This window comes from Apteryx mantelli, chromosome 5 (genome assembly GCF_036417845.1).
Source record: "Apteryx mantelli isolate bAptMan1 chromosome 5, bAptMan1.hap1, whole genome shotgun sequence".
Taxonomy (NCBI): Eukaryota; Metazoa; Chordata; class Aves; order Apterygiformes; family Apterygidae; genus Apteryx; species Apteryx mantelli.
The window spans coordinates 17,631,866-17,658,132 of NC_089982.1; the positions used below are offsets into that span (position 1 = coordinate 17,631,866).

Consider the following 26,267-nt stretch of genomic DNA (forward strand, 5'->3'; position numbering starts at 1 on the left):
CAGAATGGAGATGTGAATTACATCTAGTCTACGAAAAGCAATGAGAGACTTTGTATGTTTTTGTAGTTTACTGCAGTGTATGGAAAATATATAGTAATGAGCCCTAACGGGCTGTTACCCAGTTGTCACTGTATGTCGCATACATTACTGCTGCAATGAAGTTGAAGGCTCAGTGCCTTCAGCCATTCAGGAAATGCCCCGTTGTATAAAAAGCAATGCACATTTGGCATGTTCGGAAAAAGTTAGCATTACAGACCTCATTGTGCCAAGCAGAGCTGGAAGACAAGGGGACCAAGGGCTAGCTTGGCTGCAGTCTTAATTAACTGGACAAACCTGGAAATGTTACTGCTAGTATTCTCACCAGCAAATTATCCTGAATGAATAACCTCAACAAACATAGGTTATCCATCTATAATCTGTACCTTCCATAACCTTTCTCCATGTCCCAGAAGCTGTTCTTTGTACACATGCTCAGGAAAAGGTAGGAGCACCCCTGTGTCAGACATCAGGAGCCCAAATTCCCCCTCCCCACCTCCTTGAGGCAAAAGGAGGTCTTCTCCCATTCCCCATCTAGCAGAGAAATGGTCCCTCTACACACCCCTCTGCACAATGCATCTTTGAATTTGCAACATCACCTCCTCAATATAGTTTGACCCAAGCACCTTTGCCAGGGTCTGGCATATTTGGGAGGGTAGCCAAAGCCCCCCAAAACAACAACAACAATAAAACAGTAAAGCCCTCCCAAAGCTTGAGCTAATGAAGACAGCTTATTCCCTGCTCTAAAACATTACTAGCATGAGCCCAAGGAGAAGGTCCCACAGTCAACCTCACACCAGTCAAACATGAAAAAGAAAAGGCTGCCATACCAAAGCAATACTGAGATAACCAGCCCTACAAACCTCTTCCTCACATGCAGGAGGCAGTGGTGTTATCATCAACACCACTTACAGCTGCCAGTTTAAAGAGGTTGCATACACCCCAGTAGCTATCCCTTTCATAGAAAAAGCTTCTTTTTCTTTTGCAGCTCATGCTGCTGCCTCCTATACAATCTGTGGGCAGCCTTACAGATTTATACATCAACCTGAGATGTCTTAGTCAGATCTTTGGTTTTATTGCTTCATAAGAAAGCTATTTTACATCACTTTAGCAACTTTGTTTTGTCCTTACATTCTCATTAGTCCTCTGGAGGAAAGCATCTGCTTCCTGTGGGACTATTCCCTTTACACAGCTTGTTTGGCCTGCAAGGTGAGTGTACCCCTTGCAGGCTAATGTGCTTTTAGTATTTTGTCTATAAGCCCCATAAAATCACCTTTTTGCCTTGCTTTACTTTTCTCTCCTGATCCAAGGCTCCTCTAACAGTTTTCTTAATCCCTTTAAGTACTCTTGTTAAATTAATTATGCTAATCAGGTGATTTAATTGCTGATGGAGAATGATACAGTCTTCAGGCTAGCTTACCAATGTTGATCTTGCACACAAACTACACTGGGAGCCAAGACATCTGCAGACAGGTGATATCTCCCCTTGCAGGATCTGCTCTCCTGTAATCTGCTCAGTTGTCTTCTTGGCTTATTCATTTATTTCCTAAAGAAAGAAACAGGATTCTTCATAACTTTTGCTTGTTAAACCTGGCTCACATACTTTCTAAGGCTTTGGCCAGGAACCATGTAGTTGGAGGAATTATATGAAGTGAAAAGGTTGTGATCATAGTAGGAAATCCACATGACCTGTCAGCTGTGATTTACTGGTCCCTACTACAGCCTAAAAATTTTTGAATGGTTATATTCTTTCAGTTGGTACTTAGCATTTGAAAATAAGAGTTTTCAGCTCATGCAGAAATGTCTCGGATCAGGTCAGTGGGGTACAGATTTTCAATAATGATTATTAATTTTTGTAAAGAACTGCACTGTATGTGTATGATGATGAGTCCTGACAAAAAACTGTCTGCCTGATACTTCTGCTCAAAATTCTAGACTTTTATTGACATTACTGTGAGTCCATTGCTTAAAACAATACACTCCTGGACACATCATTTAAAAAATTAAACTGCCTACTGTGTGCATAGAGCTGTTGTAATCAGAGAGCTTTTATTTTACATTACTTTACTACTATCTGGATACTTACTGTCCCTGCTGTCATGTCCAAGTGTTTTCCAAGCAGTAAGCATTCATGTCCTCAAAGCATCTCTTTCAAGATGGAGGGAGAGGGGAAGATATGACAGGAAGCTGAAAGAGAAAACAATTAAGGGTTATATACAAAAAAAAAAAAAAAAGAGAGAGAGAGAGAGAGAGAGAGAGACATTTAGTTGTCTAAGATGAATGTAAGAAGAATTTAGGAGCATGAGACTAAAACTGTAGTCCTGAGACTTAGCTGTCTGCCACCAAACTCCATGGCTTGTGACCTTTCAGTGCTGTCAGTGCCAAAAGCTCTATTTTATGAATATGCCAAAGTCCTTCACTACTGACAGTGCATATTTGTTCAGCCTTCTCTCCCATCTTTGTCTCACTGTGATTCAGAAATTCTCACTTATGTTCTCTGACATAAGCATCATCAGAACATGCTGAAAAGGCTCATCAGATTCCCCCCTCTCCTGAGAGGGCTCTGACCACCATGCTATTGGCAGCTTAGGCATCTGGCACTTGTGTTGTTGAATGCTTTCTGCATGGTGCCACATCTCCAAAATACAAGGAGAGAAGGAGAACACAGAACAAACACAATCCTGCAGCAGTTACACGTCCCAGTCCCTGCTTGAAGGACCAACTCTGCAGTTTTCCAGAAAACTGTTACTACATAATACAGAGTTCTGGGTATATGGATAGAGCCCTAGTCTGCCTCTCCTTTCACTATAATAAAGTGCCCTACCTACTAGGTGGCACCTTTTCCTTCCTGTCATACAATGCTCATTCAGGGAAGGATAAAGCCCTGGATATGGCAGAGGGCAGAGCAAACAAGCAATAAAACACTGATAGCAGTTATTTTGGTAAATGATGCAACTCTGGCGTTTCCACACATCAGCTCAGTCCCTCCACAGAAATACCCTCAGCCATGCTGCTCAATCAGGTGTTCTCCCATGCCACTCCAGATGCCATGCAGCAATCAGGAGTGCTTCTCCCCATGCCAGTTACCGTGATCAGCTGATGCTGTTATGTTACACTAAGTACTACTGGACCAGCCCAGCATAGCACTTATAGCCCTTTCTCATCCCTGCTCTTATATCTCCCAACAGCCCATATTCCTAACTCATGAGAAGGTTAGAGTCAGGAAAATCATCTTCTATGAAGCAGCATAAAATGCAAAGCCCAATGTTCTAATGAAAATATATTAAAATTCACTATTTCTTGCTCTTCTGTTAATAAAGTCCACACAAAGAAATGTGTTTATGTATTCCACCTCCAAGTGCAGCTACTAAATGCAGTAATGTGAGTGCTCTATCTTCCAAGTTTTCAGTGCATAACATGGACTTTTCAAAAGATCAAAGCAATTAAAAAATAAATGAGTGTATGAAACTAGCTTCAAAACTGTCTCAGTTCTCCTGCTGTTCCTGATGCTTTTGATGTGACTTTCCCTGCTTTCTTCTTTCTACATCTCTGTTCTCAAAGTGAATAGCTGTGGCCACACGCAGGGTTTCTATAAAAAGGGGGGTTTTACAAGAGTTTTCCTTCTGTATCAATTGTATACAGGTTTTTTAATCTCCATTGAGATTACTTTTATATTAGATTATCAAAGAAGACATGCCCAGTCTACCTGGACTCTGGTTTGAATTTGATTTTAGTCGCAATTGCAGTAAAATAAGTTACTGTGCCTAGCTGAGCTGGAGCTGATAGCACTCACTCTCATGAACAGTATGAATTAGATACAATCCTTCACAGTAATCCTTTTTTCCTGTTAGCAAGAGGAAGAGATTTTAAAGTTTACTGGAAATGTTCACTTTTGAACTGATTAAGATCTGTGGACTGTATTCAGATTCCTATAGTTTGGCTGTGGTGAACCAGCTCATTTTCCTGTGGGCAAAAGCTTTGTCGACCTAGAAGCTACAAATAGAACCACAGGTGGTCCCTAGGCAAATAGTTTTACAAAGTTCACAGCCTGCTTCTTTGAACCTCCTGAAAAGTGAAGTATACGAGATTTTACCTCCTGATAGACTTTTAAATGTTTGTGGATCTGTTGGTGTGAAAATGTCAGTCTCACTCAGAAAGCTGAGCATCCATTCAGAACTACTGAAATTGGAGAAGTCATCTGAATGATTCTATTGACATGTAGATCGGACTTCACGTGGGAATTGGAACATGTCAATGAATGTCAACAAAAATAATCCTTTGCCACACAGAATTGTTGCCTCCTTAATTTTAAGGGAAGAAGGAGATTGAATGTTTTTCCTTTATTTTGGACACAGCTGGATGCACTGGAGCCTTACTGGCTTCAGAGAATTGTCCTTTTCCAAAGTAGTCAGGGAACTGACCAGAGATCTTTTAACTTGCTCAGAAACAAAAATTTCTCTGCCCAAACACTCTAAAATCATTAGCAACATTTGTATCTCATCCTTGTAAACCCAAGAGTTATTTACCATGCTTAAATATGATTCAGAGTTTTAAAAAGAGCACAGTTCTAGGTCTATTTGTTTAATTCTCTCTGTTTAATTCAAAATAGAGTTTAGGAACTACATAGAATTCTCATAAAACATATCTAGATATAGACAGCAAAAGACTCAAGGAAAATGTAACATATACTTTGTCAGGTATTTTTTCTAGGATTTCTTTTCATGAATGTTTCAGAAAACCTCAGGATCACTCAGTCTGGTCTATGGCTGGTTCCTACCTTGATTTGATTAATCAGAACCAGAATTTTGGCCTAGCTTCACCAATGGACTTACTGAAGTTGTATCAGTGCACACCAAGGCAGAATGTGCTTTCAGATCACTCACATGGTACAACGTAACAAATTAAGAGTTATTTTCAGTATTCTACATAATTGTCAAAAGAGGCAATTGGCTTTTTTTGCCTTTTGCTTTTCTAGATGAGAGGTGTAGTGTCTCCTTCATTCTTATCTCCTGCCTAAGGGGCACAGCTGTCAAACCAGTGGGATTATGTGTAAAGTCAGCAGGATTTGCCTTCCCAAACAGTGTGCTGCTATTCCCTACAGTGCAAAAGACAATTTCTCCTCTGGCTGTAAGGCCAAACTGTGCCAAATCCACAGAGAGGTACTTCAGATGTCCTTGTCTGCCAAGTATATTTATGTGAAAGGAATGCAGCATGGAAGAAATCTTTCTACCTTGGTGCTTCTAAGCCCTAAGTCCCTGATCACGTACATAAATGATGGCCCAGTTGCTGAGCTGTTGCAGTGATTCTCAGTGCTTGACCCCAGCTGGCTCTCAGCATACTGGGAGTCTGCACAGGACCCACTATTTCCTTGTAACAGTGGTCTCAGAGGGTGGTGGATGACTCTGACTGTTCTCCCCTTGGACTACCACAGAAGAAAGTGTGGTGTCACAGCCCTAATCCACTATACGCTCACCAGTAACAGGCACATGCCACCCAAATGCACAGCAAATGGCTGGAGTGTGTGCGACCTGTTTGGCACCACATGCTTGCAGTTGGGGCTGCAGTGTTTTTGATCGTATGGCCTGCTCCTGAAGACATAAGCTGGCTTTGCAACATGCTGCAAACAGGAAAGTGGGGTGAATAACATGGCTCTTGGTTTGAACCTGGGATGTTGTGGAGAAGGCATGTGGCTGGCCTTGTTCTCTCACACAGTCCCTACAGACCTGGCTCCACGGCTTAGCCACAGCAGTTACTATGCCACATGGAGGCCCATCAACCACATCATTTCTCCAGGAAGGTCTGTTTTGAGGTTCACTTTCCCTGCTCAGGTTTGTTAAACAATTAATTCAGTCTTCCTTTCTTACATAACCAATACAGCCCTACTTTCCTGCTATTGCTATAGTTAATTCAGGTTCTTGCTGTAAAACAATTCATTTATCCCTGGCCCAAGTCTCAACAGGGGCTGGGTTGAGCGACAGAGGGGAGGAGGGCCAGCTGGCAGCAGCAAACATGGCTTTCAGTGCGAAATGCAGGACAAGTTGCTGGGATCAGGCAGAGCTGCAGATGCTCAGTTTAGCTCCTCCAAGTCAACATCATTTTTCCCTTATTCTTTCCTTTCTGGAAAAAACATATGCAGTTCCCCCAAAATGTATTCTGAACTGTTCCTTATAGTGAGAAAGGGGTCTGAGGGAGGGGGCAAGGCAAGGGCAAGCTGCTGTAAGAAAGCACTTTTGCTGTCAGCAAGCAGCTGCTACTCGTCCCTTCCTGTGCCATTCCCTGCATGTGTGGCAGGGGAAGAGAGAGAGAAGAGCCAGCTGTAATGGCGAAGGTGGCTGAGTGCTCTGAGCTGCCCTGGCACCTCCAAAGGTGGAGGCATACACTGGGCAGCGCGCAGCCGCCTGGCAGGCTCCGGGCCACTGATCATGGGTGACAGATAACTGGTGGGGTGCTTTCCATTGAATATGGGCATGTCCTTTCCCCAGGGGCAAAAAATCATAAAGTCTGTGCTGCTATGAAAGAGTTGAGGCCAGTCAGTGTCAGAGTGCAGTTGCCTGCATGGTGTCTTAAGTCGGTTCCCTCAACGGCCCTCCCCTGGCAGGCTGAGCATCCCTTCCCAGCTGCGGGCCACTGCACACCTCCTTCCACAGGCCGCGCTGCTGACAGCAAGGGCAACAAAAGTATGTGCTTGGTAGGACGCTGATGTAGCATCATCAGTTTTACAGAAATTAAAAAAAAACACGTCAAACTCCAATGTCTTTCACCATAAAAAATTGCTTTTCTTGGACTCCTGGTGGTTTTGGACGAGTTGTTAGTATGTATCTTTTGCTGTTAAGACTGAATTTCCTTTCTGTTACAATTGCCAACACAGCATTTATAGTTACTAAGAAAGTATCCATTGATACAATCCATTATGGTGCAGGGCCTGAAATACTATTGGCTTTCATTCTGCTCCATATAAAGAGTGAAAGTAAATTAAGGTAAGAAAAAGTAAGAATCTGTTCTGCAATTGTAAAAACATGAAGGGAAGTGATCTTCCCCTTCCCTTCCCCTTCCCCTTCCCTTTTTTCTTTTTTTAATATAAGTTAACTAAGGGCATGATATACCTCTGATGAAGTCAGTGAAAAGGCCTCCATTGATTTTAGCAGGCACTGGATTAGCCTGAAAGAATAACATAAGAAATGATTCATAGTTCACATTCAGTCTTTGCACCATGCTGTTAAAACATACAAAACACAAGACGGGAATAACAAAATACTAGAAAATGCCTTGTGGAAATGAAAGCATTTCTGATGCCCTTTATTTAATAAACAAAGTCTGATATCTTTATCCTGGTAAATGGTCAGCACTGCCATGCTCTGTTTTAAAAAGAACGTCTTATCTGTACAGTAAACTGTACTTGCAAACAAGCGAGGGGTCACCATGGCTCCCGCTGCGAGCCCAGCCCAAGGGGCCGGGCTGAAAAGGCCTGCATGTAGCCCATGCGGCTGCCGTGCAGTGGAAAAGACAAGAACCCAAATCTGCTGATATGAAGTCTAAATGGCTAAACTAACAAAACTTTCCGGCTGCTCAAGGCATAGGAGGAAATGGAAAAGAGGTGACAACAGCATCTGGAAAGATAGAAATGAAGAACAGTGGTGAGATGGTTGTTTCCTTTTAGCCCTCATATCAGTGTCTTATGATAAAGACCATTAAAATGAACTTTTTTGGCCTTGCAATTTTTGAAAGAAAGAAACTGTGCTTGGTTTGCAAGATATTAAAATATTTCTAAATGAAGTAGGAGTCTCCATTTAGGAGAATGTTAGAATATCACCACAAATTTTATTTTATATTTTTATATTTATGTATATTGACATGTAACATCTTATTATATTTCTGTGTCTATAGTAATTTATATTGCTAATGATAACTAAATTTATATTGCTAATGACAAATAAAAAGCAGAATATATGAACTAATCTCTCTTTTAAACTCCTATGTTCTACCTCTCTTTTAGTGAAAACCAGAGACTTGCCAGTGGTAGCTAGCCACCAGAGGGAGCCTGCACAGCTTCAGAAATTGCAGAAAGACTAAGATTGACAAAGGAAAAAAATTATATAGGGACTAAAGATAATGAGCGAAGTCTTTACCAGATTTCACAGGAACATTTTACATAGAAGCCTGGCTTACTGTGACGTTGGTTTACTGCTTCAGTCTGGAGAAGATAGTAAGATATTCAAAGGCAAAGTGAATGAAGACATTGAAAAAAATTGCAGTGATCATATACAAGAGAGGATAGTAAACAGCTAACTAGTCAAGCTTCATATAGTACAGGAGTGAAATAGGAAAATAACATAGAAGTTTAGTTCCATCACATTCCTGTTTCTATTCTGTCTGTGTAGGACCTAAACTACTTACACTGGAAGTCATTTCAGAAAAGGAATTCTTTCATTTTATATCTGCACAAATATGAGCAATGCCAGCAAAATTAACAGGAAATAAAATAATAGACTTTCTGTATTTGTACTTCTCCAAATATTTGATAATGCTTCAACAAATGTCTATGAACAACAAAAAAATAGCTCTGATTATTATAAAAATAAGAGAACTGAACATGCTTTGAAAACAAATAAATAACTTTCACTAACCACTGGTCTGATTGCCTTCTCTGAAGAAGATCACTATCCCTTATTATACCTTATATTTTTAGCTGTAATATTCTAAATGCATTCAGTGTTTTCTTCTCAAAAAAGCCTGTGAAATGCCAAGTTGATGTTTATGAAAGTGGTAAGATTTATGGAACACTCTTTCTGAACAAATTAGAAATTTGCTGTGATGATTTTATTGGAAAAAGATCAAAGAAACATCTTTCTAATAATATTAATGTTGTTATGATGATAAGTGTAGATTTTTCTGCAAAACCTGGGAATGGAGATATATCAAAAGGCAAGTGGGGAGAAATAACAAGAGATGAAGGATGGCAGGGAAAGGGAAGCAAATGGCAGGGGTTTCAGGGACTGAATGCATGTGCTCTGGGTAATCAGACTGACCAGAAACTAAATGTACCAGGAAAAAAAAAAGGGGGGGGGGCAATGTATATCAGATATGTCAACAATTGTTCATACATCATTCAAGCTATTGCACAACACCTGCCAGGGAAACTATTAGTGGCTGCTGACACTTTATTAGATGGGCCTGCTGACTTCCAGAACTACATCTTCGGTATGATTATAATATGATTATATCATTATTCTTACTGACTGCAATACAAGCAACACAAATACACAGCCGCATACTGCATCCCTGCTTGTCACAGAGGGCAATTAAGCTGGTCAGGGCCTACACCCAGGCTATGATTCCCGCTCAGTACAATACCCATGGTATGTGTGGCAGAAGTCCAGAGATGTATATCTTGGGCCTGACAATTACTGGGGATGAAAGTACGCAGGCATCCTACAATCAGGTGTCTTCACTCGCACCTTTGACTTGAGCAACAGGTAGCCTACCAGAAAACTGTGCTTGCTTACATTATTTTGATAAGTCCTGATGTCCTTTACATATCTTTTCCAATGTCATCCTGCACCATAAGTTTCTCAGGTAATTGGAAAAATTGCCACAGGTCATAAAAAGTTAAAAAGCTTGGTTTCTCATTTTAACACTTTCGAAAAAATAGCCACTGTGAATGGGACAGTTTGCCAGTTATTAATTTCAATCTGTTGGGAAACTATAATTTCAAGCATATTTCTTCCATTTCTCACCACCTACAACAGCATAGATTGGCAGAAGGAGCAGTACAGAGTGCTAAGATGCTTCTATTAAAAAAGTCCTATATTAGCTCATCCTAGCTACAGGACATCCCTTGTGCAGTGTCTAGAACAGCCTCAGTTTAATTGCTTCTGCAACATTGCCAATTTGCTGTGTTATTGGAAAATCTCACAGCATTTGGTACTTTCTCTTAATGCTCCAGGTACTGCTGTCCGTAGACTCCATGAGAATCTCAGTTTTCACTTTTAAAGAAATGGAAGTTTCTGGGTGCTGTAGTTGTGCCCTGACCTCCAAGAGGGTCCAAGATCAGATAGTAATTAGGAAAAATACAACAGTTCTTGTACTTTTAAAGTCTCATTTTAAGACCTGATTCCTTGGGGCCAGACACATGCAGTGGTTTTCTATCTGCCTGCTTGATTGTTCAAGGTTTCTCAGTTTTCATCATTGGAGGTGGTGATGCAGGACTGATACAGCACTGACAGCCTCACAGAATCGCGGAGGTTGGAAGGGACCTCTGGAGATCATCTAGTCCAACCCCCCTGCTCAAGCAGGGTCACCTAGAGCACATTGCACAGGATTGTGTCCAGGCGCGTTTTGAATATCTCCAGAGAAGGAGACTCCACAACCTCTCTGGGCAACCTGTGCCAGTGCTCTGTCTCCCTCACAGTGAAAAAGTTTTTCCTCATGTTCAGATGGAAGTGTCTGTGTTTCAGTTTGTGCCCGTTGCCTCGCGTCCTGTCGCTGGGCACCACTGAAAAGAGTCTGGTCCCATCCTCTCGACACCCTCCCTTCAGATACTTGTACACATTGATAAGATCTCCTCTCAGCCTTCTCTTCTCCAAGCTAAACAGGCCCAGCTCTCTCAGCCTTTCCTCATAAGAGAGATGCTCCAGTCCCCTAATCATCTTTGTGGCCCTTCGCTGGACTTGCTCCAGTAGTGCCACATCCCTCTTGTACTGGGGAGCCCAGAACTGGACGCAGTACTCCAGATGTGGCCTCACCAGGGCTGAGTAGAGGGGGAGAATCACCTCCCTCGACCTGCTGGCAACACTCTTCCTGATGCATCCCAGGATACCATCGGCCTTCTTGGCCACAAGGGCACATTGCTGCCTCATGCTTAACTTGGTGTCCACCAGCACTCCCAGGTCCTTCTCGGCAGAGCTGCTTTCCAGCAGGTCAACCCCCAACCTGTACTGGTGCATGGGGTTATTCCTCCTTAGGTGCAGGACTCTGCACTTGCCTTTATTGAACTTCATGAGGTTCCTCTCCACCCACCTCTCCAGCCTGTCCAGGTCTCTCTGAATGGCAGCACAGCCCTCTGGTGTATCGGCCACTCCTCCCAGTTTGGTATAGTCAGCAAACTTGCCGAGGGTGCACTCTGTCCCTTCATCCAGGTCCTTGATGAAGAAGTTGAACAAGACTGGACCCAGGACTGACCCCTGGGGGACACCGCTAGCTACAGGCCTCCAACTAGACTCTGCACCACTGATCACAACTCTCTGAGCTCTGCCGTTCAGCCAGTTCTCAATCCACCTCACTGTCCACTCATCTAGCCCACACTTCCTGAGCTTGTCTATGAGTATGTCATGGGAGACAGTGTCAAAAGCCTTGGTGAAGTCTAGGTAGACATCATCCACTGCTCTCCCCTCATCTACCCAGCCAGTCATTCCATCAGAGAAGGCTATCAGATTGGTTAGGCATGATTTCCCCTTGGGGAAGCCATGCTGACTACTCCTGATCACCTTCTTTTCCTCCACATGCTTGGAGATGGCCTCCAGGATGAGCTGCTCCATCACCTTTCCAGGGATGCAGGTGAGGCTGACTGGCCTGTAGTTCCCTGGGTCCTCCTTCTTGCCCTTTTTGAAGACTGGGGTGACATTGGCTTTCTTCCAGTCCTCAGGCACCTCTCCTGTCCTCCATGACCTTTCAAAGATGATGGAGAGTGTCTTAGCAATGACATCCGCCAGCTCCCTCAGCACTCGTGGGTGCATCCCATCGGGGCCCATGGATTTGTGGGTGTCAAGTTTGCTTAAATGATCTCTAACCCACTCCTCCTCCACCAAGGGAAAGTCTTCCTTTCTCCAGACTTTCTCTCTTGCGTCCAGGGTCTGGGGTTCCTGAGGGCTGGCCTGAGCGGTAAAGACTGAAGCAAAGAAGGCATTCAGTAACTCTGCCTTCTCTGCATCCTTCGTCACCAGGGCACCCACCCCATTCAGCAAAGGGCCCACATTTTCCCTAGTCTTCCTCTTACTGCTGATGTATTTGAAGAAGCCCTTCTTGCTGTCCTTGACATCTCTTGCCAGATTTAATTCCAAACGGGCCTTAGCCTTCCTCGTCGCATCCCTGCATACTCTGACAACGTTCCTATATTCCTCCCAAGTGGCCTGTCCCCCTTTCCACTTTCTGTATACTTCCTTCTTCTGGTTGAGTTTTGCCAGGAGCTCCTTGCTCATCCATGCAGGTCTCCTACCTCCTTTGCTTGACTTCCTACTCATAGGGATGCACCGCTCCTGAGCCTGGATCACGTTTCATCCACAGCAATCCTGGGGTCAGAGGCTTGCAGGGGTGAGAAATATCATATTGAGGTTTTCTCAGACTTTTTCCTCCTGACTCTTTTGATGGTCATCTCAAGTGGCCAAGTTACAAATGGATGAAAAGCCCCCATAAAACTCTATGGGGGGGGCGGGGACAGGCAGTAGCTTGGCACTGAGCAGTTTAGTTGTTGCATCTGAAGACCTTACATTGTTCAGATCAAACAAAGGACTTGATTCAGGGAAGTCAGTGGTATCTTCAGTTCTTTTGAAACCCTGCTTTCCTAATCCTAGCAATGAAAGTATTCAGAAGGCACTGTTGGTGAAAGGAAGTATTTTAAGGGCCCCAAATCACCTGAATACAAGACTATGCACTTGGGATCTGACATCATGGTCACTTTGCAGCAAGGCCTTTATTTCTCTTCACCCGCATGCTTCTTTCACATTTCCTATGTGTTACAGGGTCGTTTTGTTCTCTGCCCTGCTCTAAATAAGACACTGAAATGTTGGCTTACAGTGTGCCACCCAACATACAACGTGAGTGAGGTTCTGTACCCACCTTCCTTGCTATGGCCATGCAACCCGCTTAAATAAAAAGCAACACTTTTCAAGCAGGAAAAAAACAGCAAGAAGTTCATTGAAAAACTTATTAACTTGGAGCTTCAATTTCATATTCATTGGCACATGCAATATTTGAATAATCAGATTATCACCTGAAGCCAGTAGAAGTTTCACATTACAAATTGTACTGGTAGCTCAGGACTCAATTTGGAGTTTTTAACTCTTTACATAAGATAAATCCTTCACATCACTTGTGATCTAAATAGTTCGATGTGCTGCAATGTTTTAATCTCAGATTGTATTTGCTTATATTTTTAGTATTTATACAAGAGTGGCCAAATAAGATGGAATGTTTTGTTGATAGGAACATCTGCTGGGTACCACTAGAACATGCTGATAAAAGGAACATGCTTGCTGTATTTAGAAAATATAGGAGTTTTTCCCTACAGTTTAATTGGAATGGAAAGTGGAGGGAACACAGTCTTCACTGAATAAGGAGGTAACTCAGCAAAGAAGATGCCTGCGTCTGCTTCAGAAAGGTATCACTTCTCATTCCAAATATAAAGTGGCAGCTTTGGTTGTGGGAAGGAGTGCTATGTCTACTCATTTTAAAAATATGGCCAATATTTATAACATTCCTGCATTCTCATTTTTAGATCTCTACATAATCGTCTATCATATACGTAATTTTAACTGCTTAACCCAAAATTATTTTCCTCTTCAATCTCTAGAGAATATAACGAGACACATAAAATCAGCATATGTAACAGAAAATGCTGTGTGTGTATATATGTACACTACATCTATGCAGTATCCATACATATACATAAATCTATATGTATGATGTCAACATTCTATATTTACAAGGAACTAAATAAACATCTAAACCTCCTTAGAAAGAGTGAATGCAAAAAAAAAGGTAATGCATTTCAACTCTGAACTGCCCTGATGTTAGTTAATCAAAGATAAGGGATAAAAGCAATTTGTTACACAGCTTTACAATACTTTCAAGGTATTGCCTGAATATGTGTGTCTGTATATGCAGTAGGTAATTTGTGTGGTGTAACATGAAGAGTTCAGTTGGCATGAAATGTATCAAATTATTCATGAGCAGCATTGCAGTTAAAGCATAACGAATGACTGCCACTAAAACCATTATCTTGTCAATACCATTCATTTTACATGATTGCTTCAGGAATGTTTTAAGGAAGTTTTATACATATGTGTGTGTGTGTGTGTGTGTGTGTGTGTGTGCATAAACACTTTATAATAAATACACATAAAATATTTTAAAAATTTTACATTTAATTTTGCATCCTTTAGCTTCTAAAGCCAGCCATAGGTCTAAAGGACAGATCCAAAATCCATTGAAGCACATGAGATTTTTTCCACTGTTTTCAAATGGACTTGGTTAACTACATTGGCTTCAGAAAGACAGAAATGGATAATCAATACAATACTACAAAATTCCAGAAAGAATAGCTGTCTGGAACATTAGTATGCCATTGTTTTTAGGTTTACTATTGCTTGGCTTTTTGAAGCTAAATCTTTCCTGTCTAGTTGCATTAGTCAAACACTAGGAAACAGACATTGCAAGGTAGCTTCCACGTAGGCTGCCTGCCCTGACAATAATTATTATTCCTTCTTTTGAAGCAGCTCTAACCACAACCAGAGACAAAAACATATGACTAAATGGATCTTCAGTATGAACAGCAATTCTAATTTTGGTGAGAAGAACCTGGTTTTAGCTTTGAGGATTTCAAACATACTATATTGTATACAGTTGTTGTTTATCATGTCTCATCTTCCCTCTTCTGGACAAATATAATGAGTAAAAGGGTTCAGAGAAACAATTGTTTTTTATAGTAAGGAAGTCAGTGATTAACTGCCTTCACTTTGCAGCTCTTACTGCATTACTTGCCTGGTGTCCAGTAATCTCTGTGAGCCATGATGCTGGCGTTCCACATCTCTGAGCCACTTTCACACAGCCCACACGCCACTCAGCATCCTGCTGCCACAACAACTATTTTCAAAAACCTGTTTTGAAATAGTGTATTTAAAAGGCAAACCCCGAAGAACTGCACTATACTAATGGAAAGCACAACACGATTCATTCTGAAGCTTGGGAACATGAGGGGAAAGTCATCACTGCCTGAATCCTTTGACTTCATATCTGCAAACGCACCATAAAACTCTGCACACAAGACTGAAAATAGTATAATCTATTTGCTTAAGGGTATACTAAAGTAGGTGGGTGAGAATTCAACAAGGAATGGGCAGAAATTCAACTCCATTCCTTTTACTTGCAAGAATATATATATGTATTCCTGCATATATAAACTGATGGGAGAACATATGATTTGTTACCAGTAAATGAGAAATACTAACTTCTGTTCTCCCATGAAGCACAGAGATGCAGGAGAGAAAGGCAGTGTAACTCTGTATACGACTTCTGGTACACCTAGTTCCGAACATTGTCCCTAATAATATTTAGCATCAGAGTTTTTAAATAAAGGTGAAAGAAACTGTCCAGCATCTGTATCTGAGGTCTTGTCTCAAATTCAAGATTCCAGAGTCAATCTCACTCCCAAAATTTTTCCTGCTAGGTGAGGTAACTTTGGACATTTTTCCATCTGTCTTCAGACTGGAATAATTTTTGACTGCGATGCCATTCTGTTTAGCTAGAAAGTGCATGAAAAATATTTCATGAAAGCCACTTGTGGTGATCTGTGACTCAGTGTGTATCTCTGAATCACTGTGCCCCTGGGGGTTATTCACAACGTATGATGAGAGCAGCTTCTGACCATGTGGGCTTCCCAGAGCCTGGAAATAGAAAACGGTCAGAGGTTTCCTTTCCTCTGAAGTGTCACATCTGTCTCGATTGCGGTGCACCCCATGCCATGCCCTCTTCCCCGAGCACTTCCTACACTCATGGCCTGGCTCATTTGAGCCTGCTCTGACCCTGAACTCTGCAGGGTGCCGCAACACTCAGGGCTTCTGGGCCACGACCTACCAGTTTGTGTAAGAGGCAGGGGAAGGAGGCAACAGGCAGAGTAAAGGAGGTGATGTGGAGCTGAGGAAAGGCATGAGGGATGGAGATGACTATTGTGTTTTGTCTGGGGAATGAGACAGGCCTTGGAAACCCTGCTTTTGCCGTTATTAGTGTCTTTTGTTACCAAGTGCTGCAAAGCAGCCAAATGTGCAGCTCATTGCAGGTCAAGGCTGAAAGTTTACTGACGCGGTGTTACGGGATGATTACAGTGCTCTGACTGTGCTGGTCACACAAGCAGACCTCCTCAGCCCTCAGTGTAAAGCCCAACGGCAAATACTGAATCAGCTATTTCTCTAAGGAAAACGAAAACTAAGCAACCTATAAATCCCACTACAGTTTGACAGAGAATCCTCCCCCCACAATCCCTCTTTCCGTCTTCATTTAGTTTGCAAGGAGACGCGGGGAGATTATTTAGCAGAAAATAACTGATTCAAATATTTGGGTGATGGCTGTTTGGTGGGCTGACTCCAATTCATATATAGCATGGGTGCATATAATGAGGAGCTCAGTGAGGCAGCTACTTCCAAGCAAGAGAGCGCTAGATGATGGGAGAAAAAATTTTTATTTGTATCATAAGCAAATGGCAGCTATTTTACCTTTTCACCACTAATAAGAAAATATGGATATTACCCTCACTTGTCTGAGACGAGCTTCCCTGGGAGAAATGCCTAAAGACATCAAGGTGTACTAGGCACATAGACTTCTGGTCATGAGCTGCACTATAATCATAGAAAAATACTTTTTTTTGCTAATAAATAATTTCATTTTCTTAGATTGACTTTTCAAAAGCTTTGTCACTAATTTCAGCTATCAGAAACTTTGTAGAAGGATCTTCTTCCTCTGTTCTGGAAGTTGATTGAAACACGCTGAACCATCCTTACAGTGAATTTGGATATTTCTCCAGTGCTGTGAAATCCCTCAAAGAAAACATTTTAATTAACATAAACTTTTCATTCCTAAGAAATAATGATTGAACCTGCCAGCCCTCACACTGAATTTTCTTCCCTCTTCAATTTTTATTCTAATACAGCATGTATGCATTCTGGAGAGTTGAGCCTTGCTGTGACAATCCCCCTGGTGTCTTTGGAAACTTTGCCTACAGAAGCTACAACAAGATCTGATTTCTGAGACAATGAACATCTCAGATTTGTACAGGTTTTGAAGAAGGTGTATTTCTCAACAAACAATTTCTCTGCTTCTAGTGCAATAGCTATAGGATCTATGAAGCTCTAGTTCTAGTCTATATTTTTTGGAGCTTGCATTTATCTTTATTTATATTGTGCTACTTTTGTATGCAATTCATATCTCTTCTGTGTAATGGTCCCAGCATTAACAATTCTGCTGACAAAAATGAAAACCTACAAAAACATACAGTACTGCAGACCTTATCACTGATTCGTACAGTGTAAACAAACATGCAACCCTCTGTAGGCCTCAATGTAAAACAAGCGAAAAAAATGTTTTTAAGTGTTAGTCAGAATTGGGCAGAAATATTCTGATCACTGTTAAATTTGTGATTATAGACATGGGCCTGATATTAATTTTAATTGTATCTTGCCTTACACAATTTAAGGCATTTTGTTGATGATAGCACATTTTCCTCAGATTACAAGAAACATCACAAGCAATGGACATTCCTTGAGTAAACACTTTAATATGAATCTATAATCACTAACCAACATTTTAGCCATCTAGGATAGGCTGTTTCCATCTTAACACAAAAGACAATGCAGTTTACCATGGCTTGCAGGGATTATGTGCTTTGTTATGTAGCTCTTTGATTTCACTTCAGAAGCTCAGCTGTTAAGAATATCAGACAATTTTGATGGTCTTCATCACTTGCCCTCTTAAACCTCTAAGTGAGAAAGAATCTAACGGGCAACTACAGCACCCATCAAATGACATTAAAATCTATTGTAAAGAGAGGGATGAGAGGAGAGAGAGAGGGAGAAAGAGAGAGAGAGAAGAAAGAGTGATCTCCTAGAGCACACTGTGCCGTTTGGAAAATTATATAATCTAGGCAAAACATGATACAAATATTTCTTCTTCTTCTTTCTTTGCTAAAGAAAATATAAGATCATCTTCACCCTTGTTCATGCTTTCTCTTTAGAAAGCAAAAACCCTGCTGTCCACTGTAATAGGAGAAGGTTCTGGACATTTCATGTACTGAAACGCAATCCATAAATGACAAAAAGACAGCATTTTACTGCATTCTGCCTGGGGTATGTAGTCTCCAACACTATAACGTGTTCTCCAGTGGCCTAGATATCAGGGTGTTACCCGGGTATAGATGAAGATCTTTAGTTTTTAATTAATAATACGTAGTGCAGAATCTGAAAGGCTGTCTATAATTTATGTATCAGCGTCTCAAAAGCAGTCATTCATGCATTATATATTCAGACAGAAAACTCTCTTGCTTTTATTTTATTCTCCAATATAAAGTACATTAAGTTGTTATTATGTATCCTTCAAAATGGATCAGTGATACCCAGCATTTCATAGCTCTCAAAGATGGCAGCTTCCATCGGGTTCTCTTTGCTAAAAGAGGCTGAATGTGCAAAAGCATCACCAACGGAGCATCTCTCTCTTTCTCTCCTTCCCCTCTGATGGGCTTTTAAAAACGATCAGACCGTTTCTTTCATATGTGTTAATTTACTGGTGGAGAGACAGCTAATGTGAGAAAGAAGAAGTTTATAAAATGGGAAGGAAATGATTTAACAATAAAGGGTTTCCAAACTGTACTTATAAAAACTGATCATGGTAATATACCACAAGACTTTTATAAAATAAAGGAATAAAAAAGTCATTTTTCAAATAAAACTTTAGGCAAAGCTATTATATATAAAGTATGCTTAATATTAACAGTCATTCTCATCACGCTGTCCTATTTTCAAAGCGCCCACCTACATATGGGCACTTTGTAAAAAAAGAAAAATAAGGCATACTGTGTATGCTGAACATTCAACTTTTAAAATTTGCTTTCAGTGCTATATTTTATTCTTTCTCTTTTAAGCTGCAAAGTCCAAAAAAGTGATACCCAGCTACACAGGGCAAAAAACCCCGCAGACTTCCTTATGCCACCTTTCTATTGATCTCCCACAAAACAGCATGGACGAGATGCTGGCAGGATCAAACGAGCCCTGCCTCTGGTGCTGGGGAGGAGGCAATTCTCGGTCACTGGGAGTCCCAGCTACCTGACAGACAGCCTGTTTGCTCCAGAACAGAGGGAAATGAGTCACATCTACATTTGCTTTTCTGCACTCTACTGCACCGGATGTGGGACCAGCCCAAATGCAAGCTCTGTTATTTTTAGATCTGCCCCTCTTCCATGTGCTGTGCTCCTTGCAAGAAATTGTTCACTTTTTTTTTTTTTTTTAAGTACTGAGATAATCCAGCCTCAACAGAAATTTATCTCAGTAGAGATAAGAAATATCTTCCAGTCTCAGAAGGACAAGGAGAGGATAAACTAATTAATAATTGTGATGCATCTAGATACTATGATGATTTGTATGTAGTGAGACAGTAAGGTAGGAGACCAGAATTTGCAAGCCAGCTTTCAGAAAAGAGGGAAAAAAGAGTATCAACCCACACAGAAAGATGGGATAAAAATTATCATGGCTCTATCTGGATCTAAAGTCACCATCTTATTTCCTCAGTACAATAAAATTCTGGAGGAAAAAAAAAACCAAAACAGTTCAACGTGACCTATAAGCAAACAACTTAAGAGAGAAACATTGCTTCTTGAACAATTCTCTGAGACCCACATACCTTCCTTTCCTTTGTGAGCAGAAAAAAAGCACTAAGCTGCTCCTCCAGGGATGTCACAAGGCAAAAGACCAGCCATAAAAATTTTGGGGTTGGGTTTATCTCTTTCTCTCTCTCTCTCTCTCTCTCTCTCTCTCACACACACCTAGCATTAACACAAAGTCAGCTTGTACAGTATGTACAACTGTAAAATGATCACCTCTCAGCACTGGAATTTGAGGACGGAAAGGCTTTTCAGGGTTATTCTTACTACGCTGAGGTGTTATCAGACAGAACATTTAACCTAAATCATAGCGTATTTTTCCTTCACAATTTGTAGTTCAACGACTAATATTACCAACTGGCTCTTAGCAGTTATTTTGAAGATTACAGTAATTACACTTCAAGGAATTTCTTCATAATTATCTGCTTCTTGGCTTAATAAAATTTTAGAATATTACAATAGATGAATTAGCAGGTAATTACCATGAAATTTAAAATACACCAATCCAAATACACCCCTATGTGGGTTTTGAAATAACATTTTGTAATATTGCAAACTGTCCACTCTGGTGAGTGAACAGTTTCTAATTATTTTTCTCTCTGTTACTAATCTTTTGTTTCTGTTCCGTAAATTAGCACCACTAGCTATTTTAAATAATCTCATGTTTTTTCTCATGGGACTCTATAATGACAGTTCTTTGCAAGATGGTCTATGTTGCAAAGTTGTCTTTCTCTGATATGAAATCAGTAAGAGGAAAAAAAGACAGAAAAAATGCTCTATTCATGTTTATTGGCCAATCTGTAAAAAAAGGCATGGAAAAAAAAACCCTACAAATACATCAGGCTGAGGCAAATATGAAACAGAAATAGATCTTCGCAAGTAGTTAACTGCAGGTAAATGGCAATGAAATGTACTACTAAATTGCCTCTGCAACAGGAACTGTTAGATTTTTCTCATTAGTTGAAAAGTAAAATATTGGCAAATTAGACTATAATTTTAGCAAAAAACTCCTAGGTCACATGGTCTATTTCTTCTGTTCTGACAGGACTGAGCTGTTCATTTTGAAGTGTTTTGTATAACCTGGTTTTGAGTAACTCCAATTAAAAAAGTGAATAAGATCATTTCAGTGAAAGGTTCTTTATAATTCATTTGCCACCTGACAACTTGTCTTTGAAAACTGTACCACAAGGTAGTTAAACTTCATGCCATTCGAAAATATTCCTTAATAGACACTTTACTGGTTGCTTCTTATTGCTTGAGCTGTATCTGAAAAGCATTTTCTTACTTGAAGAATAACGACTACAATATGAACTAAATTAATTCTAAGATCAAAGGTTGAAGGTATGCTCATTACCAAATTAACAGAAAGAGGCTGTAAATAAACATTATTTTATAACAAACCATCACAGTAAAATAATTATGCTCTGAATAATTACAAATAGTCCTCAATACATCAAATGCCAGGACTGCATGTTTCTTGGCTACTAAGAAGAAAATGATGACAGTATAGTTTCTCAGGCACATTCAATCAATGAGAAGCGAGTGCTGACTATTGGTCAGTACCTATACATCACCCTCACTCTCATTTCATAATTCTGGATATCTTTTTGAGACCTCAAACACTGAGGTAAATAACCTCATTGTTTTTATATCACCACATGTTGCTACAATCCCATTAAGTGGTCTTAAATTTGTCCTCCCATGTTTGCAACACATAAGGTTGCTATTTTTCTTGAATGCAATTAAAGTATCCCCTTCCTTTATCTTCCAGATCATTTATAATATTTGATTTTAAAGAGGATCCAACCATTACTCCTGTGTGCTTCCAGCAGTGACCACTTCATTAGACATACTGCCAGATATTTTACTGATTTGAAAAGAATGTACTGCAAGATACAAAGGAAGAAAAAGTGATGTATGGGAGAGTATGCACGTGGATTTCCAGGAGAATGAAGAGGGGATACACCTGACTTGCATGAACCAAGAATATATCCCACAGACAGAGAGTAATCTAGGTCTAGCAATACCAGAGTGTGTGCATTCATTGACGCATTCAGCGAAAAGCAGCAGCAAAGGCATTATTCTGCTACTGAGAGTCTGGGCTGGGTTGAACAATTGTTTATTGTCCTTCTGGTTGTTGCTTTATTTGTGGGACACATATGGGAAGACAAACCAATAGCTCATTTATGACCATGCTTTAATTCTAATCCATCAGCCACTCCTTTGTCTATTTAATGGGATTTGAGTCCAAGTCAATTCAATCTAATTTTTTCTAAGAACATCCTGTTGGGCACTGCATCAAATGATTTATTAGTGGAGTAGTTCTCCAATACAGATTTTTCAAATAAAGTCATAAAACAACCATGATGGTAGGCATTAAAAATTCATATTCACCAACAATTACCATAAGACAGGGATAAGACACATAAGATACTACATTTACAAGTATATGAGAGTAGTTTGCTAAATAGCGTTATACTGTGGTGTTGACTTTTTATGCCAAAAACTGCATTTGCACTGGTTTCTAATGACAACACAACTAATTCAGCTTGTAACCACTGAAGGCTTAAATGTCATCCAATGTGGAGATTTTGATTAAGCAAAATCTGGATGTTTAATGTTACCTGCACATGCATATTAAAACCAAAATCACAATCACAGTTAATTCTACATTAAATTATATTCCACCGGCAAGGAAAAAAATCTGAAATTTTTAATTCCTGCTCTCATTTATACCTGCTAAGTTTCCTCAATACTATATATAAAACTCTGTTGTGACTACTAAGAAAGCTGTGTTACAATAGGGAGGAAATGTAATTTTTTATATAAGAATGAAATTAAAGACTGATACGAATCATTTTGTGACATACTGCCAGTGCTTTTATGTTATAGGCCAACTATTTTATATTCTTTTATATTTCATCTCTGTCATTAACCAATTTAATCATAATGGTACTAGAGGAAGAAGTTATTAGATTTGTCTCACATGACCCATTTTTTCCTTAACTGACATTGTTACTGAGTATAGTAGCATTCTGGACTCGTGTTCCCTTTAAGACTGATTATTTTAGTAAGTATGAATTTAACTAACAAAATGATGGTCCCAACCAGTATTTTCTTGCTTCCTCAAAAGCTATCATACAAACTGATTAACCCTTTCCTAATTCTTTAATATCTTTTTCATAAGATTTAACCCGTATTTGGAAATAAATCTTACACTTACATAGTTTCTCCTTTTTTCCACTAAACAAGAAGAGTGGACACTCAGCTAAATCCATTTTTAATTCCTACAGTAGTATCTGATATCAAAATGAAGCATCTGTGTGCACAGGTAGATAAACTAGCATGATCACAGTATGAATCTAAAAAACATCACATATGCAGCCCCATCCTAAGATACAAAAATGAACTGCATCACCTGAAATACAATGCTCCCAACTGCTTATATTAGCCATTAGGGAAATATTATATGTACTATAATATAACCTAACCATATTATCAGTGGACTTCACAATGAAAGCTGTGAGTAACATGAAGTGTTAATAACAAACTGAGAGTAAAATTTTCAAGAATACTTCAAGTTCTACAATAGACTAAAAGTTGTTCAGACCTTAGCAGACCCATAGGAAACAAACATGTAATACATGCAGTCATTTACAACAGCAGTGTACTGGATACTAATTATATCCAAACTAAAAGCCTCTATAATAGCAGCATATTCACAAATGGAAAAACAAAAACAGTGTTAGAAGGAAGGTAGTTTGGAGAAGTAGAAAGCATTACAGAAGTATATAATCATCCTAAAATGAGTGTTACAAGCCTGGGATGTTCAGAGACAAGCTTATACTTAAAGTAAATTCAATTAAATTGAAGTAAGGTTAGAAATTCACATTAAGGACACCCAGACAACTTGAACACCATATTGACATCATTCCAGAGGCATGTTCATTATGTTTAAAAGTGGATTTTTTGTTTGTTTTTCCTCTAATATAGCACTGCTTCATGACAAGCATTGAGGTTGCTTAATAATTTAAATAGATCTTTCTCACCTAGAAACAGTAAGCGTTCTTACATTGCCAGCTGTAATTATGAATGCCGTGAGTTTATGATACTTACAAAATTTGGTCATTAGAAAGTTAAAGAATTGGGGAAAGCTCATTCTTTTTCTGCTGGACCTGTAGAGAAGAACTCAACACCAGAGATTTCACAGCAAACTTAATTTGGCTATTTTCCTTGCTGGAGAATGGCATTGATAGGAATATCTAGTCATATGTGCAAGTTACATCTCACCAGAGATAAACTTCATGACTGGGCTGGTATAGGAGAAGTATACGCTGATGACAATGATGCAGCAGCTGAGAAATTCAGCTTCTTTGTTCTTAGAAATACGGCTGCTTACCACAGCTTACTGCAATACTGTCTTGAGCTGTGACAGGTCAGCAAGCAGCACCATGCTTTCACCCTTAACCCTGTTGTTCTCATCGGTGTCACGGACAGGCCAGTATCGTGGTCTCAAAAACAGTGAGGGCAGCAAAAGAGCCCGGAAAACCTCAGTGTTCAGACTTAAACACTAGCTCGGCTCAACCAGGTTTATTACATACAAGCACAGCCCCTACACATTCAGCCTAACTATCATCAGGTTAAAGTGCACGTACTACTGACAAATGGTCTGCATCACAGCAAAGAGTCTCTCTTAAAACTGCCTCAAACCTTGTCAGGTTTGATCCTTCCTTAAACTGTGATCAAACAGCACAATTTCTGCGTTACATACCATCTCTATCTGCACTTTCTCTGCAACCTGTCCTAGATGTTCTCCTTCCAGCCCTCTCTGGATCACTCTGTGCCTAGCACCATCTTTCCTTCCTCCCTTCCTGATAGGAACGCACATTTTGGCTGTACCACTGCAAGCCTTCACGTGTACAGTGTGCACTGACCAGGGCCTCAGCCAGGCCTCCGTTGGGAGCAGCCCTTCACGCTTTTGGACTTTGCTGAAGCCCTATCTTTCTTTGACTAGTAGAAGCCTGCCTGTTTGCTTTATATGAATTTTACGTGCTTATACAATTTTTAATAGGCTTTGCTTTATATGTTGCTTGCTTGTCTGACTAGAACAAATCTTATTCTTTCTTTTAGGACTAATTTCCATGGTGTAGGCTTATTTTTCTGTTCTCTCAAAATGCAAATAATTGGCCTATCACAATTCAAGTTTGTCCCTCATTCTAACACTCAGGAGACAATTCCTGATCTTGATTTTTTACTGGAATAACAGAATTCTGAGTTCACTTTAGTTATTTTTATATTTAAATATATTTCTATTTAATTTTTTTTCCTCTTTTGAGATCTTCTTTCCGTAGTGAAGACCATAGTCATAGCTCAGACTGCTAAAGCATCCCGACTCCACTACCTGTTCTGTCTTCTACGGAGCAGCAATCATTATTGCCTTAGCAAACTAGCCAGATAAATCATTCCCAATTGTTTTGTCTTTGACACATCCCCTCCTCCATTATAAGGTATCTCCTTCCTGTTCATCCTGCTCATGACTTAAGACTACCAACACTGCTGTGCTGTGTCCCCTGTTTCCAAAAATACAGTACGGGAATGCAGTATTGCCTAGACACCTCTTACTTCAGTAAATGGAACCTGAAGTGAAAAACAAGCAGAAAGGAACAAAGAGAGTTATTTCAGGCTCTTCCTGATGCACATCCAGACTGATATGATTGAAGTCTGGATATTCCCTGTGGATATGTAGCCAGAGGTTTCCGCTGTATGGTAGGCCAGGCCAAGCCAAAAGTTCACCAAAAGCAACCACTCATTAGCAAAAAAGACCACCGAAAAAAAACAAAACAAAAAACGTGACCAAATAAAAAAGAAATACCTACTTGCATAATGACAAGAACCGATCATGATGGTTCAGGCTCCCCGCAGCCTCCAAGGGCAGTACAAAATTAGCTCTAAGACTGAAGCCGAGCTTCCTGAAGATTTGCAGTTTGTGGTTGATTGCAAACTCTGAAGTTTTTGTTGTGACTGAGGCATCTTTAAAGACTGACTCTGTATGGATTTTCATCTAATACTGTTTGAATTCACTCTGCAGCCTTTCCTTCAGTCCAGGCGGAGCTGAGCATTTGTCTCCTCTACCTTGGCCACCCACACTCCTGAAACCAATACTGAGGAACTTCATCTCGGAGACCAATAAAACCTTCGACAAATTTCACTAAGATCAGCCACCGGGCATCAAAGTTCTGGTGGGGAAGGGGAACGTAGACAGAAATTCAGACAAGTGAGAAATACACACCCACAAGCAAAGTGCAGTCAGACAAGCTTTGCTTCCTTCAGAAACCAACTTAACTTTTTCTTCTTCCAGAAGGTACTTTCAGCTTTCCTGTAATCCCAGTTTAGGGCCAACTCCTGCTCCTCCTTGTGGATCCGGCCTTATAGCTAATGCTCCCTTGCTCAATGGCTCCTGATTAAATTCAAGAGCTAGCATAGCAGTGGGCTGAAGCATTTACAGTCTCTCACAGGCTGCTTTCTCTAACAATTTTTCCAATTTTCCTCTCTGTGATGTCAAAAAATTATCAGACAGCATAATACCAAAAGGGTGCTA

The 26,267-nt window shown here is 40.2% G+C and overlaps 1 long non-coding RNA gene across 1 annotated transcript; it reads right to left on the reverse strand.

Moving 5' to 3' along the window:
• Nucleotides 1-1,548: 1,548 nt before the first annotated feature.
• LOC136992178 (uncharacterized) lies at nt 1,549-25,629 on the reverse strand. Its single transcript, XR_010884247.1, has 3 exons — nt 25,546-25,629; nt 2,123-2,223; nt 1,549-1,582 (listed from the first exon to the last, which is right to left on the reverse strand). It is a non-coding gene; the product is annotated as an uncharacterized lncRNA (long non-coding RNA).
• Between the last annotated feature and the right edge of the window lie 638 nt (nt 25,630-26,267).